The following is a 17,152-nucleotide window of genomic DNA, read 5'->3' on the forward strand; positions in this document are numbered from 1 at the left end:
AGCCACTCTAATTGCCCATGTCTTTGTTCATGGTATATGACTATGAGGGAGGCTGGGCTACGAGTAAGGCCAAATTGGAGTCGCTTTACCGTCGCCTCGAGAACCTTCAGGGAGGAGTGGTGGCAAACAAGATTCTATCACTGAATAAAAGACAAACATTTCCAATAGTCTTTGATGAGGTTTAATGTAATGTAATGTAATGCAAAGCAATAATTTTGCATGTAATTGAATGTGTAATTGAAATTATGTGAACAAATGTATAATCATTTTTGCATGCATTTTGATTGAAATGTAAATATATCAATATACTACATATATATTTCTTGTTTTCCTCAGAACATGACGTGCTCCTTCACTGTCCTTGCAGTGCCAGGAAACGACTACATCCCCAAACGACTGCTGTCAGATCACTGTGCCTGAGAATTATGATGGAGGTGTTTCCTAATGGTGGAGTGTTGTCAGCAGTGCATGCTTTATTAATGTGTGCCTCATATACTCTGTGGTATGTTAACAATACGCATCACTATCAGAATTTTAAAATATGTTTGAAGCATTTCATAAGCTGTCATTTTCAACTTGACTTAAAAGCCTGTATTTCTCTTCGAGTAACATCGATTCAGTCTTGTAAAAAAAATTAAATAAAATGCAAATTAATTATCTCATAGCCTTGAATCATTTTTTTGTATTTTTAAATATTTTTGTCTGTATTTTAGTGATTTAACATATTTGTAATTTATCAGGATAATAATAGAAATAGTTGAGATTTCAGAAAGACTATTGTCTATGTTTAATATTTATATAACTAGATGTACCGCATGGCGGTACAAAATATGACCCCCGCTCAGGCCTGCACTGGCTTTCCACAAAAATAAATGACGTGGAGCAATTTGGCTGTATTGCGTGTTTATGTATATAAGTTGTATATTTTAAAAGACTGTCTGGAGTATTCCTGTGGATCATGGATAATTTAGAGTTTTGTAATTATTTGCCATTACTATTTAAGTTTTATATCAAAAGTCATTAGTTTAGACACTTAACATCCATAATGTGAAAACGTCACATCCATAACAGTGGTTAACAGTAAAAAGCGACTGAAGTGCCCTTGAGCAAGGCACCTAACCCCTCACTGCTCCCCGAGCGCCGCTGTTGTTGCAGGCAGCTCACTGCGCCGAGATTAGTGTGTGCTTCACCTCACTGTGTGTTCACTGTGTGCTGAGTGTGTTTCACTAATTCACGGATTGGGATAAATGCAGAGACCAAATTTCCCTCACGGGATCAAAATATATATACTTATACTTATACATACTAAGTATGAAAAATCTGTGTGTTTTTTTTTCAAAGGACCCTCCCATTCAATTTATACAAACCTCTACCAAACGGTTGAGGTGCCTGTTGATGGTAAAAGTCTGTTATCTGACTTTGGCATGGGTTTGTTGTGTTTTACTGAAATAAAAAAAAAAAATTCCCCAAAAAAGTGGTTTTATCTTGTAGCCCTGGTCCCAGAGTTTTAAAAAAACAATGTTAACAAAATTAAACTCATTCCCACTGTACCTAGTAGAACACTTAAGTAAATGTCCCATTGAAATTAATGGGATTTTATGGATTTAGGTGAAGAAAGTGTACACATAATACATTTTGGTCTGTACCATGAATAGAAAACTGGTTCAACTATATAAACTATATATTTTCTGAAAGCGTAGACTCTCAGGATGTGATCTAACATGGCATGAAACATGTCCCACCCACGTCATTAGTATACTGCCCAAGCATAACACATTGGGTATTGATAAATCGGGTATATGGCTGATACCTAAAAAAAGTAGTAGTATGTGCATGTCTGTCTGTGTGTGTGTGTGTATGTGTGTGTGTTTGTGTATGTGTGTGTCTGTGTGTGTCTGTGCGTGTATGTGTGCGTGCGTACATGTGTGTGCGCGTGTGTGTTTGTGTGTGTGTGTCTGTGCATGTGGATTTGTATGTGTGTGTATGGGTGTGTGTCTGTGCCTGTGGATGTCAGTGTGTGTGCATGCTTGCGTTTGTTTGTATTCCTGCATGTGTGTGTGTCACAGTATCATCCTAAACCAGCAACCCTTCGCTCAACAGCACCATCTACAGGCCGATGAGTGTACAGTCACTAAATGTGCACATAAATTAATTTATTTTATACCCCCCCATGGATGAAATTCTACGAAACTTAGCATACCCCCAGAGGATGTCAAGTTAATCATACACATGAAATATGGTGCAGTTCTGAACATCTCCACTGAAGATAGGGGCGATTAAAGCAGAATAATATTGCATTTTAATTTTTTATGGGAGGGGCGCAAATCACAAATGAGTGATTATGGGATAGGTTGATGTGGGCCCTTAAGACCAACATACCATAAAAATTTCTTTATCCTCGGTTCCACGGTTCAAGTAGTTATTTAGGAAAAACTGCATTTTTTGGGTTTGGGGGGGCCCAGCGCGGGGGGGGAGTGGCCCCCGGGGACCAAACGAAATTTTTCCGTAAAAGTCTAGTGGGGCTACATGCCCACCAAATTTCATGTTCCCCGGTGTTTCGGTGTCCCTGGTATCGTTGACGGAAAATTCAGTAGATTGACGGGGAAAAAAAACTAAAAAACTTTGACAATCGATTATGGGCTAGGTTGATGTGGGCCCTTAAGACCAACATACTTTGCAAATTTCTTCATCCTCGGTGCCACGGTTCAGGTAGTTATTTAGGAAAAACTGCATTTTTGGGGTTTGGGGGGGCCCAGCGCGGGGGGGGAGGGGCCCCCGGGGACCAAACGAAATTTTTCCGTAAAAGTCTAGCGGGGCTACATGCTCACCAAATTTCATGTTCCCCGGTGTTTCGGTGTCCCTGGTATCGTTGACGAAAAATTCAGATGACGAAAAAAAACAACAAAAAAAACTTTGACAATCGATTATGGGCTAGGTTGATGTGGGCCCTTAAGACCAACATACCATAAAAATGTCTTCATCCTCGGTGCCACGGTTCAGGTAGTTATTTAGGAAAAACTGCATTTTTTGGGTTTGGGGGGGCCCAGCGCGGGGGGGGGGGGAGTGGCCCCCGGGGACCAAACGAAATTTTTCCGTAAAAGTCTAGTGGGGCTACATGCCCACCAAATTTCATGTTCCCCGGTGTTTCGGTGTCCCTGGTATCGTTGACGAAAAATTCACGGGGGGCCCAGCGCGGGGGGGGAGTGGCCCCCGGGGACCAAACGAAATTTTTCCGTAAAAGTCTAGTAGACCAACATACCATAAAAAATTCTTCATCCTCGGTGCCACGGTTCAGGTAGTTATTTAGGAAAAACTGCATTTTTTGGGTTTGGGGGGGCCCAGCGCGGGGGGGGAGTGGCCCCCGGGGACCAAACGAAATTTTTCCGTAAAAGTCTAGTGGGGCTACATGCCCACCAAATTTCATGTTCCCCGGTGTTTCGGTGTCCCTGGTATCGTTGACGAAAAAATTCAGTAGATGACGAAAAAAAAAAAAAAAAAAACTTTGACAATCCCTATATGACCGCTTTCGCTAGCTACGCTAGCGGCGGTCATAAATACCAGCATATGGCTTGGGGCGACATGACGTTAAGAAATTATGACACCATGTTAATTTATTGATTAACTGTTTCTTTTCAAATGACGCAGAGAGTCGACGCTGCTCTTCTGTGACTTTTATTTTGGAATGACTGAAGTTCAGTTTCAGATATTTATGATGTCAGATATCAAGTGTCTCATGAGCAGAGAGAGATATATTATAGAAACAGAAGAAACTGAGACAGACTGAATCCAGAAGAACTGTGTCAACGTCTCCAAGATGCTTGAAGAAACCTTCCTGCAAAGCTACAGTATCTGAGAAGTTTTAGGCACTTGTGTTAAAATGCTGTGTTATGTCTGAAAATGTTCAGCATTGGGTCCCGTTGGACTATGTTTTGTTATGCACTGCGAGTGACAGGTTACTGTGCCTTTAAAGCTTATTGCATTGATTTACGGCAATGGACGTATAATGTAAGTTTCACGTCAGTTGATAAAGTGCAACATAAACGAAGCTACACGGTGTGATTATTGAGTCCTTCGCAAACACAATAATTGGCGAACGAGGATGTCTGAACTTGTCTTACCACCACCGCCACCTTTCCTACCTGTTCCTGGTGATCCAGCTGTTCCCTGGGATCGCTGGCTGACGTCGTTTGAGGATTATTTGCTGGCTTTGGGACACTCGGATCTAGCGGAGGCGAGGAAGTGCGCGCTTCTGCGCCATTGTCTCGGGCAGGAAGGACAGCGAATCTTCGCCACGCTCACGTCACAGCCACGGCCGCCTTGAAGGCTCACTTCAGCTCCGGAAGAAGCCGGCGGATGCACCGTTTTGAGTTTCGCCAGAGGACCCAAAAGCCGGGTGAGACCGTTGCCCACTATGTATCAGCATTACGTGAGCTGGCTAGAGTTTGGGGCTTTGGAGGATGGACTTATAGTTGACCAGTTAATAGAGAAAACGTCATGTAACCAACTGAGGGAGAGACTTTTACTAGAGCCAGACTCCACAACACTAGCGGACGCTTTAGTAATTGGGAAGCAGTTGGAAACGGCCCTAATGGAGGAGTGCAAGTTCGGCCGCGCTGTGCACGAGCCTGTGACGTCATCACCACCGTCAGTTCAGCACACAGGGACTGCAGCGGCGGCTGATAGGGTGAGTGACAGTTTGGACGTACAGAGAGTGGACAGGGGGCCCAGGGAGAGTGGGCACAAAAGCTGTAGCAACCGTGGCTCCCCTAAACATGCAACCAGAGATCAGTCATGCCCTGCCCAGGGAAAACGTTGTCGTAACTGCCACAAGTTGAACCATTTTGCACGCTGCTGTCGCTCCTCTCCTGCTTGCTATGATACTGCTGCTGTTCCCATAAACACTGTACAGACCTCACAGCCTTCGTTCAAGCTCTGCACATGCCATGTGGGCACAGCTCTCATTCCACTCCTCGTGGACACAGGGGCTAAAGTGTCAATCCTGAACAAATGCACATATGACCGCTTCTTCAGTCACGTGCCTCTGGAAGCAGCAGCTAAACCCCTGTTAGGCTACTGCCATTTTCCCATCTCCACTCTGGGTGTGGCCTGCCTCCCCGTCAGATATGATCAACAATGTGCGCCTGCCACCAAGTTCTGTATCACCCGGAAGGGAGATAACATTATGGGCCTAGACTTGTTCCTTGCCCTGGGTTTTACTGTGAGTGATGCTAGGGGCCTGCATGTCCTGCAGGTCGCTGCCTCCTGGTCTGACCGCTACCCACAACTATTCAACGGGCTGGGCCACATGACTGGATTTGTACACCAGCCCACTGTTGACCTGGCAGTCTGCCCTGTTATCCAGCCCCTACGGCACATTCCCCTGGCTCTCCGTGACGCGGTGGAGGCGGATGTCATAGAGCCCGTCGAAGCCTCGCCGTGGGTGTCTAACCTGGTGATAGCCAAGAGAAGAGGGGGCGGACTGCGACTCTGTGTCGACCTCATAGACGTTAACAAAGCCATCATTCCTGATAAGTACCCCCTACCTACGGCTGAGGAGCTCACTAGCCATTTCCACTGCTCCATTGTTTTCAGTAAGATGGACTTACGTAACGGCTACCTGCAGGTTCCTCTAGCACCGGCCAGAATGGACCTTACAGCGTTTGTCACGCACGTGGGGGTTTTCAGATTTAAACGCATGGCATTTGGACTGTAATCAGCCCCTTTTCAGAAGATAATGTCACTCATATTGGGGTGTCTCCATCTACCTAGATGACGTGGTGGTGCATGCGCCCTCCACCGCACTGCATGATGAACGCCTGGAGCAGGTCTTTCAGCGTTTCGAACAGCATGGGGTCACACTGAACTCTGAGAAATGCATGTTCGGGGTTGAGGAGGTCGAGTTCCTGGGCTTCAGGCTCTCGAAGGAGGGCATCGCCCCGATTATGTCACACACTGAGGCCATTCTGTCCCTACCAGACCCGCAGTCACCATCCCAGCTGTCTTCCTTCCTGGGGATGGCCGCCTACTACCTCAGATTCATGCCACACTACTCTGACTCAACGGCCCCCCTGTGCCAGCTGCTCAGGAAACGGCAGCTCACGTCCCCACCCACACTGACCCATTTCAGCTTGACCGTCCCCACCATGGTCACCTGCGACGCCTCCGGGGTGGCGCTAGGCGCTGTGCTCACCCAGACTCAAGAGGGGGTGGAACGTCCCCTGGCTTTCGACACACGGGCACTTACTACAGCTGAGCAGAAGTATTCGGTGGGGGAGAGGGAGGCCCTGGCCTGCCTGTGGGCATGCGAACGCTGGCATGTTTACCTATATGGGAGGCCTTTTACCATCCACACAGACCACCAAGCGCAGACGGCACTGCTGGCGGCTCAAGACTCGGGGCACAGGCCCATGAGACTGCTAAGGTGGGCTGAAAGGCTAAACCAGTATAACTTCAGTCTGGAGTTTATGCCTGGGCGTAACTCTCCTCAGAGTTATAGTCACCATCGATATCTCCCACAACATGTACGTTATTAGAGTTGCTCACTATCTCACTCTTTACTGTGTAGATACAACTTACTGTTTAGTAGGCTATATATCACTTTGGCATTAGCGATCACTTGACTATACAGCTACAACTTATCGCGCTCAATCGCATCTGCCTGCTGATCGCTGATTGGCTAAAAGTGCGTGCTCGTCGGTGATGTCAACACTAATGTCAGCTGACTCTGCATGGGTGTGTGTGTACAGTAATGTCATGATGACTGATTTTATGGACTACATGCACACTTAAGTTTTTTAACCAATTAGACTTTAAAATGTAGATGTTTGAAAACCGCCGAACTGACCCCAAACCAGCCCAAATTTTGTCCACCCGCCCAAACCCTTTTTTACCCGCACAATCAAATTCAAAACCGCCCAATAGGGCGGGAACCCGCCCAATCTGGCAACACTGTCATCTAGAAATAGAAGGCATCATGCTAGCTATATGGGCGTTTCTTAGCGTTTATATCTTCCTCCGGTGAAAATGTTGTTGCAAACGTATCCGCCGTGTGTCTGTCGATGTGTTTGGCAGGTGCTTGTGTGGGCGGTGCCGTCCCATGGAAACTGCATTGGAAAGCTTGTGCTGTAGGGAAGTGAGTGCGTTTTGGTCGCTGGTCGAGGAGCTCACCCAGCGACCAGATGTGACGTGCCTCACTCAGCATCCAGAGTTTTTACACTCAGCACAAACACAGTAGTTCACCATTGTCAATCTACCTACTATATATTTCTATATATTTATCTATCTAGCTGCTAGCTATCTATGCTAACGTTATGCTATCTGGCTGTCTGCCTATCTCTCTCTATACTAGCCTATCTATCTATATCTGTCTGTCTATCTGTCTATCTGTCTATCTATGTCTATGTATTTATCTATTTATCTATGATCTGCGCTATCTGAATACTCTCGTCTCGTCTACTAAGTTACTCGTCTCTAGTCACTCTCAATGCTCTCAAGGCGGGCTTTATTAAATTCTCTCCCCAACGTGACGTAATGCAATGCATTGTGGTGGAAAGGAGAATTGCAAACCGCTGTAAGATAGTACCTACTTTTTCGTATTATATTCCGTTTTGTGATACCCAACAACATAAAATACAATGGATAACAGTTTAAATGTTTATTACCAACAAGTAAATTGCACAAATTCGTTGAAAAATTAACCCTGCAACACGGCCTTTAAGTCCTATTGTACCTAATTTTGGTTGTAGTTCCACCAGAGTTCCACTGGGAGCGATCGCCCATGAGTGCAGAATGAATGGGAGTCTATGAGGCTAGACGGCTAAATTTGTCTCTTTCACCCGATTGCCGTTGAGAAATCTAAGATTTGATTGTAGGTTTTGCAAGTTCAACATGGGTTATAGGTCGAAAGTTGAATGAACGAGTACTTATGTCCTTTCGATTTTTTTACAGGTTGAGTTGTTGTTGCCCATAACACGCTAGCATTCTGCTAATGAATGCTGATTGGTCAGTGAAGGACTGATTACGACCAGAGATCCCGCTTAATGGCATCGTGGCATCCGAAGCGGGACCAGAAACAAACAAAACTAAAACTCGTCTAGCACGTGTGTTTACCTGTGTCAGCTGTGTTGTCGATGCCTCGAGAGAAAGGAAAGTGCAGAGCGCGAAAGCACCAAAGCGACTGAAGGATTGCCGTAAAGCAGTATCTCTGGTCGTACGATGTGTATGACGTCATTGACACTTTAAAAGACTTTTTAAAGCAAATAAGTGACTCTAAAAAATCTAACACCCAGCAATGTGTAATTTATAATAGATGAATATAGAAAACTGAAGATGGATACTGTAACTCTAGTCTAGTTGCTCAAAAGAGTATTGCTTACCAAGTAAGGGTCACAATTGCTTACTTATTTTTTTAGGTTTATTATGTGAAGATATATTTTATATTTAGAATTTATATCACACCAGATATTTACAATAGATAGTTTTATATGTTACATTTACAATGTTTAGATTTATATTTACATTTAAATGTTCCACTAATGGCTGACAAGTGCCTCAAAAACATCCACAACCTTGGAAATAATAGTAATACTAGGAATATTAATAATAATAGCGGCCTTTGCACTTTCAATGTTTGGGTCCAAATGAAAATAGCAGCAAAAAAACTGATTTCAGAATCAAACCGAACTTCGGTCATTCCAAAATAAAAGTCACAGAAGAGCAGCGTCGACTCTCTGCGTCATTTGAAAAGAAACAGTTAATCAAAAAATGAATATGGTGTCATCATTTCTTAACGTCATGTCACCCCAAGCCATATGCTGGTAGTTTATATGAATATTAAACATAGACAATAGTCTTTCTGAAATCTCAACTATTTCTGTATTAATAATCTTTTACATTGTAATCCTTTTAATTTTAATATTTGGCATGTTTGTGTGCTGCTGTACGTACGTCCCTGTATGTTTAATAAGCAGAGTGAACTCGTAACTAGGAGTACATCGATCTAGTACGAGTTCACGGGTGGGAAGTCACAGGTTTGACTGCCGTTCCAGTGCACTTTCACAGGTATAACGTTGGAAAAACACGGGTTACAGGTTGCCTGGAACGTGGCATTACTAACGCGCTCATTATATAAATAAAAAAATATTGCGCCATTGACTTTAGAGCAGGCTTCAGTTGGTCAATGGCTCAGACCAGCATGCCCATGGGCGCACAAATGGGCGCACAACCAACTATTGCTATTTAACCAACAGCAGGATGTGAAAATGATAACTGCGTCAGGCTGAAACTAGCAAAAAACACGGCATTGCGCCGGGTGTAAGATAGGGCCCATAATCTTTATCAAGACCAAGCGTGTCGCACAAGCCCTGAAAAGTGAAGACAAAACGTCTCGATCGCCCCCCGGTGGCTGATCCTAGTATAGGTCATAAGCCTCGCCTCCCCATGTTAGGCTATTCAACGGGACTTGAGACCAACTAAACAATTTAATTACAATTCAAATATCTTTTTTCCTAAGGTGGTTTCTGTCATTTACTGTAGTTTTTATCACGCTGATGTAAATTCAAGTGTTCGTTTTTAAAGTAAGTTTGTTTTTAGTAAGCTATTTGATGCTATAAAAACGGTGACAGGTTTTCTGAGCGAAGTAGTCACTAAAGCACCAACAGACTTTTTTCGGGATCTTCGGAGGACTGAGGAGATTGGAGCTTTAAATTTAATATCTAAATTTCTATAATTAATTATTTCACACAGAGAGTGAGGGCGGGGCCTTGATTTCGTGGCTTTACTTCCTGATCACTACTGCGCAGGTCTGGTCCCGAAATCGCTACTGCGCAGACTCAAGCCCCAAGATGTCAGCGCCATATCGGGACACTGGCGGCTTCACTTCTCACCAATGGAAGAGAGCGAAGGGGCGTCATCCATATTTTTTTACAGTCTATGATCAAGACATGACCAAAACACTCTCTCTGTCTCCCCCTTCTGGTGCTGTTGCCGATTTATTTCTTACTCATTTTAAATAACAGCATTTCTTTTTTTTATTTTAATTTTTCAACATCATCCAACTTTAATTTATTTCCAAGTTTCAATTAAAGCCTGTAGACTGATATTTATTTAAAGGACTTGGGTCGTTTTTTACAGGGAAAATCAAAAGCATGTGACGTTTACACCCAAGAGCATCTCTTCTGTTCAATGACACATGAAACCAACAAATGCTTATACAATGTTCAGGATAAAAGAGCCGTTCTTCACTGTAATGTCAATGTGTCATGCAAAGAAAAAGATTAATTTAAACTATAGTCTCACATAGTCTATAGGCTCAACTTTATAATCAGACGATCATAACAGTGTAATTTTAATGAGTTCATCTGTCGACATGATGCCGGTGAATCTCAGATCTGATGTAAACACACACATCACTATGATCAGATGCTTCTAAACTGATGCTTTCTCATTTCTGTGTGTTTATTTTGTTATTGAAAGGAAAGAGCAGCACATATTTACATATTCATCTAATGTCGCTCTCAGTAGTGGACGGCGTCGGGATGTTCACTAACAGTATATAGGCTAGGCTATCACTCATTCTAAGTGCTTTACTTGTAAGTGAAAAATGAAAAATAACTTCATATAGCCTATATCAGGCTTTGAATCATGTTCAGTCTCTGTTCACGAGTGCGAACACGAGCAGTTAACACTAATGTCGCTAATTACACGGGTTTCTGAATTCTACATATATAGACTCTTTAATGGAATCCATAAATGTCTTAAACTATGTGATGTACTGATTCAATCACACCCTTTTCCCTATATTTTTCTTTAAGAAATATAATTTTCCTCTACCTTTGACCCGCTGTCTTGAATTTCCTCATTGTAAGATTTGCTTGCTCTTCGTGGCCCATTTAAAAATTCTGTCCTCAGCTTGTGGACACAATGTTCACAAACCGGCAGAGAGAATCTGACTATAAACTCTAGAGTTGCTCTGGACCAAATCACTGAAGCTCACGTGCTTCGAGGACAACGGTCCCTTTGAGCTTCCAGTCACTTCTGATGTCTACATATCAGCGAAAATGATCAATAACTATTGAAGACAAAAGAAGATGGATGCTGAAAATGATCTTTTGTCCTTTCTTTGTCCCTCCTGTAAACAGTAACAGATAACAGACCAGAAATTAAAACAGCATCCTTGAGTGTTTTATGTACACAGACTAGAATTTCGGTTTATAATTATAGGGTTATTATGTGATAATGAGTCTTTATTTAGTCTTTATTTTTAGTTCAGGAGAAAAAAATAAATAGACTGAACAATAATAATTCTTAAAAAATTAAGGATTTACAAATCAAACAAATTTTTGCAGGAACATTTTTAGAAAAAAATTACAACAGGTGCAGAGTAGCCTACAATTAAAAAAGTGACAACATGATTACAAATGGCACTTTTAATTCTGAGCCCAGAACAGATGCACTGGTTTTTGGACCAATTGAGACTCTAGTACCCAGGATTTCACTAAATTCTGCACAAGCTCGTCCAAATCCAGCTTCTGGATTTTCTGTTTAGAAAAACAACAAGCTTTATATGATATTTCACACTGAACATTAGAACATTGTGAATGCAAGCTGTAAGTTCTGTATTTGGTGTGATTTAGTCTGAGATTTGGTTCAAATCAAATTATATTTCCTTTCATGTGTTGCTAGCAAATTTATTTGATCAGAATACACAGCTATCTCTGAATTTCTGTCAATGAAGAAAGATTGACTTCAATATTATGCAGTAATGTCAAACAGCAGATTCATAACTGCTGAATTTAAACTTACTTATTGTAACTTTCTTTTAGTGCTGAATGTTGTTTATGGTTGAGGAGCTCACTACATGTTGCATACTGTTTTTAATTCCAAAGCTGACAAAATGATAAATAAAGAAATACATAAATTAATATATATAAAAAAATAAATAATAATTTTTAAAAAAATACATAAATATATACATTAATAAAATATACAAAGAAATGTATATATAATAAGTAAATGTAGACATAATTACAAATATACATAAATGTGGAAATAAATAAAAATGGATATAAATAAATGTAGGCTATAAAAATAAATAAAAAATAAATGTGCAAAAAAATATTTCCATATTTATTTATTTATTTATTTATACATTTCTCCTGCTTCCTGAGGAGTCATGAGCGAGGATGCACGAGTGTATCCAATGCGGAAGAGTTTTATCGACTAAACATGACACACTCAAATATTTCAACAGGGTATCTTGCATTATTATTATTTATTATACATTTCTTAAATAACCAAACTAATACAACACAAGGGCAGATCCTTTGAGCGCAACTGATGACGCTGTGAAGTGACGCTCGAGTGATCAAGTATTCCAATGTTTAAAAAAAGCTTTCATTCGATTCCTTCGTCCTCATTTTCTTTCCTTGCAGCCTTCCCTCGCATCCTACAGGGGGAGGAGCTGAGACGAGAGGAAAGGAAGTGAGGAAAGGAAACAAGGATGCACAAATAAGAAATGAGAAGCACCCACGGGCTCAGTGCCGCCCTCCTCCATCACACAGAGTGAAGGATTATGGGAGATGTAATTCAGCACTGAGTTATAGCTGTTACGGTCTCCGCCATACTTCCATGTGTTGTTCACCAGATGAGCGTGAGCTGCACTGAGCGGAGGAAACCTGACTCCAGCCGAACTCAAATCACTGAAGAGAAATGAGAAAATGCCAAATATTAAATCAAGGAACATTTAATTAAGTCCACTCTGTGCAAGAACAAGGTTTTGAAAATGTTCTTTTTTCCAATGTTCCCATTTCCAACACTCCCATTTCCCATTTCTAATATTGTAATTTCCCATTTCTAATGTTCCCATTTCTAATGTTCCCATTTCCAATTTCTAAATGTTCCCCTTTCCAATTTCTAAATGTTCCCATTTCCATTTATCGTTCCCCTTTTATTGGAAACAAAGAAATGTGCCAACTTCATTTAGAGAAACCCTGCAAAAATCACAAAACTATGGATGCTTGTTTCCACCAGGGAATAAAAAATAAAAAAGGTAATTATGCAATTCTGAGTTTATTACTCACAATTGCGAGTTTATAACTAACACAATTCTGAGAAAATCTATCATAATTACGACATAAAAAAAAAATCTAAATTAAGACATACTAAAACATACTATTACATTACATTAAACATAGACAACAGTCATTGTGAAATCTCAATTTCTTTATTTTTAACTTGATAACATGCAATTATGTAAAAATTTAAATTATACATTATACAGACATCAAAACCATACTTTGCTGATATATTACATGAGCAGTAATTACTTTATATTATGATGAAATTTATTACGTAAAGTAATATATATAGCCTATATATTTTGATATTATACAACACTATCAGATATTAATTAAAAAAAATAGCCTAGGCAAGGCAAGTTTATTCATATTGTAAAGTTCATACACTATGGCAGGGGTTCCCAAACTTTTCCATGCCAAGGCCCCCCAAATACCACTAGGTTCTGGCCAAGGCCCCCCGTATTGAACCCATCGACAATACTACGGCACGGCACATGTAGAAATAAATAAATAAAACATCTAGGTGAACATCAGATTATGTGATGGTGTTTGATACCAGCCAATCAGAAAGATGAGATGCACCGATTACAATTTTCAAGGCAGATTCCGATTTTTCATTGAGTTTGACCTGCCGATACAGATTTAAGCCGATTCTGATTTAATTTTTTCTAACCACTTTACAGCACAAACAAATATTTATTTTCTATATATATATATTATAAAACACCACTTTTACCCAAACTGGTTAATAAAAACAAGTTTAAATGGATACATTCTCTATAAATATTTTTGTCTTCATTTTCTCTTCTGACATAGCCTACTTCTTGTTAAAACACACTATACATGCAAATTATGTGCATTTTTTTGAGTAAAATCATATTTATTTTGTCCATCAAAAGTGTGCTTTCACTTTAATTGAGCGTGAGCAGCGCTACAAAAATAGACTCGGCGTCGAAACCCTCCGCTTCACTGCTGCTCATGCGACGCTCCTGCTTGACGCTCACGCGCTGCTCCCGCTCGCGATCTGAAACGGCCGTAATTCACAAGGTTTCCTACATGTGCGTTCTGTGTGCATGTGATGTGTGATGTTGATGTTGCGCGATGTTATTCATGCGGCGCCCGAGTGCATTTGAATCGGCATGTCAGACTGAAAATCATGTGAAAATCGGCCAATTCTTGTCACTAGCCGATCAATCAGATATCAGATAGGCTATGCAACACATTATTATAATGTTTTTTTCATAACAGTACTCATATTAGCAAATATTTATTTTTTAATGTTTTTTAACTTTTTTTTTTTCAACTTGCTGCGGCCCCCCTGGCGCCCCCTGGCGGCCCCCACTTTGAAAACCCCTGCACTATGGTAATTCAAAATGCTTTACACAGAAAGGAATTAAAATAATCACAAAATAAAAGCAAGGAAAATTAAAAGTTATAAAAGGAATTAAAAGAGTAAAAATGTGAAATTAACTTCTCATCTGGCAAAACACTAGTGTATCATATTTTTCACAGCTTCTTGTTTTACTGTGAGATTTTCCCATGTTGATTGTACTGTGTCTGTGCTCTTTTGGCGCGCCTAAGAAATCTATTTGACGTCTCCAATAGATCCGATTTTTCCCTAAAATCGGACAGGAAGAGCTCTAGGAACTCAAACATATTAATAACTAGAAAAACACATATTGTAAAGTAAGTAAATTGGTTTTAAAACCAATGCAAACTGGATTTTAGGCATGCATTGTTTGAAGTTTGAATGCATTATCTGACATCTCTGGATTCTGTGGATCTTCTGTTTCATATCCTGATGTTTTAGATGTGCTGTATTCCTCACATTTCTGAAGCCAGCCCTTCACCATTGCATTTGTGCTTGGACTCATTTCACCTGTATGTGTCATGAATATGAAAAAATAAGTGGAAGAGAATGAATTTTGGCATGTTGTTAAAAAAAAAAAATGTTTTAAGCAGTGTGATTCATCATGTAAATCTATAATAACTCACCATATGATGCTTCAGGATTCAGATCGTTCAACATCCCATCCAATATAATTACATCCCATCTTCTTACTTCTCTCCTTATCTTCTCAAGTTTATCATTAGGTAGGTAAAATCAAATTTCCAGTTGTTTTTCTTTCTTATTTTTACTGCCTGACGTGTCTAAACATGTCTGAAAAGCAAATGACAATTTGACATCTTAAACTTCTTACCTTCTTCCATCTGCTCTGCCTCCTTTTTTTATCCAAACAAAAATCTGCATAAAATTATGGAAATCATACAAGTAAAAAACTATAGCAAAAATTCAAATTACGAACTAGAAAAATCAAATAAAAATGTACAAGAGCATACGCGTGTGACATGGGGTGCTCAGAATAGAGGCAAACGAGTAAGTGCGTCTTAAACCAGTGTCTTTCAACGTGAAACCAGAATATCAGGTCTGATCAGTCATGTGGTGGTAAAAGAGGGATGGTTATTTGAGTGGAAGAAAACAGAAACTCTGTACAACAAAAGCTGTAACTGTGGCGGTACCTTTTCAAAAGGAAAATGCTGCTAATCTGCATTTCGGCGCTCGACACCATCAGATCTGACATTCTTTTCTAATGTCTTCATAATTGTGTTCTTCTTCTTCTTCCTCTTCTTCCTCTTCCTCTTCCTCACCTTCTTCATAGGTGAGAGTAGGAACGTAGATTGACCGGTAAATCGAGAGCTTCGCCTTGCGGCTCAGCTCCTTTTTCACCACGACAGACCGGTACATCGACCGCATTACTGCAGAAGCTGCACCGATCCGTCTGTCAATCTCCCGTTCCATCCTTCCCTCACTCGTGAACAAAACCCCGGGATACTTGAACTCCTCCACTTGAGGCAGGAACTCTCCACCAACCTGAAGCGGGCAAGCCACCCTTTTCCGACTGAAAACCATGGCCTCAGATTTGGAGGTGCTGATTCTCATCCCAGCAGCTTCACACTCGGCTGCAAACCGTCCCAGTGCATGCTGAAGGTCCTGGTCTGATGGGGCCAGCACGACAACATCATCCGCAAAGAGCAGAGATGAAATCGTGTGGTCCTCAAACCCGACCCCCTCCGGCCCCTGGCTGCGCCTAGAAATTCTGTCCATAAAAATTATGAACAGAACCGGCGACAAAGGGCAGCCCTGCCGGAGTCAAACATGCACCAGGAACAAGTCTGACTTACTGCCGGCAATGTGAACCAGGCTCCTGCTCCGGTCGTACAGGGACCGCTGGAGCTCAATACAGTGATAGAGCACTCAATACAGAGCACCCTCCACAAGATGCCACGAGGGACACGGTCGAATGCCTTCTCCAAATCCACAAAGCACATGTGGATTGGTTGGGCAAACTCCCATGAACCCTCCAGCACCCTGTAGAGGGTATAGAGTTGGTCCAGTGTTCCACGACCGGGATGAAAACCGCACTGTTCCTCCTGAATCCAAGGTTCTACTATCGGCCGTATTCTCCTCTCCAGTACCCTGGCATAGACTTTCCCGGGGAGGCTGAGAAGTGTGATCCCCCTATAATTGGAGCACACCCTCCGGCCCCCCTTCTTAAAAAGAGGGACCACCACCCCGGTCTGCCAGTCCAAAGGTACTGCCCCGACCGCCACGCGATGTTGCAGAGGTGTGTCAGTCAAGACAGCCCCACAACATCCAGAGACTTGAGGTACTCAGGGTGGATCTCATCCACCCCCCGGTGCCTTGCCACCGAGGAGTTTCTTGACTACCTTGGTGACTTCAGCCCAGGTGATGGACGAGTCCACCTCCGAGCCCTCAGCCTCTGCTTCCTCAAAGGAAGACATGTCGGTGGGATTGAGGAGATCCTCGAAGTATTCCTTCCACCGTCCGGTGATATCCCCAGTCGAGGTCAACAGCCGCCCACCTCCACTGAAAACAGCATTGGTAGGGCACTGCTTCCCCCTCCTGAGGTGCCAGACGGTTTGCCAAAATCTCTTCGAGGCCTTCTCCATGGCCTCGCCGAACTCCTCCCAAGTCCGATTTTTTGCCTCCACAACCACCCGGGCTGCAGTCCGCTTGGCCTGTCGGTACCCGTCAGCTGCCTCAGGAGTCCCAC

General features: G+C 42.0%; 1 long non-coding RNA gene across 1 annotated transcript; it reads right to left on the reverse strand.

The window, feature by feature from the left end:
* Positions 1 to 12,579: 12,579 nt before the first annotated feature.
* Positions 12,580 to 15,156, reverse strand: LOC311074865. The gene is made up of 3 exons (XR_014604377.1): positions 15,072 to 15,156; positions 14,436 to 14,955; positions 12,580 to 13,462 (listed from the first exon to the last, which is right to left on the reverse strand). It is a non-coding gene; the product is annotated as an uncharacterized lncRNA (long non-coding RNA).
* Positions 15,157 to 17,152: the final 1,996 nt, after the last annotated feature.

Source organism: Abramis brama (genome assembly GCF_963993115.1).
Source record: "Abramis brama genome assembly, chromosome: 23".
Lineage (NCBI taxonomy): Eukaryota > Metazoa > Chordata > Actinopteri > Cypriniformes > Leuciscidae > Abramis > Abramis brama.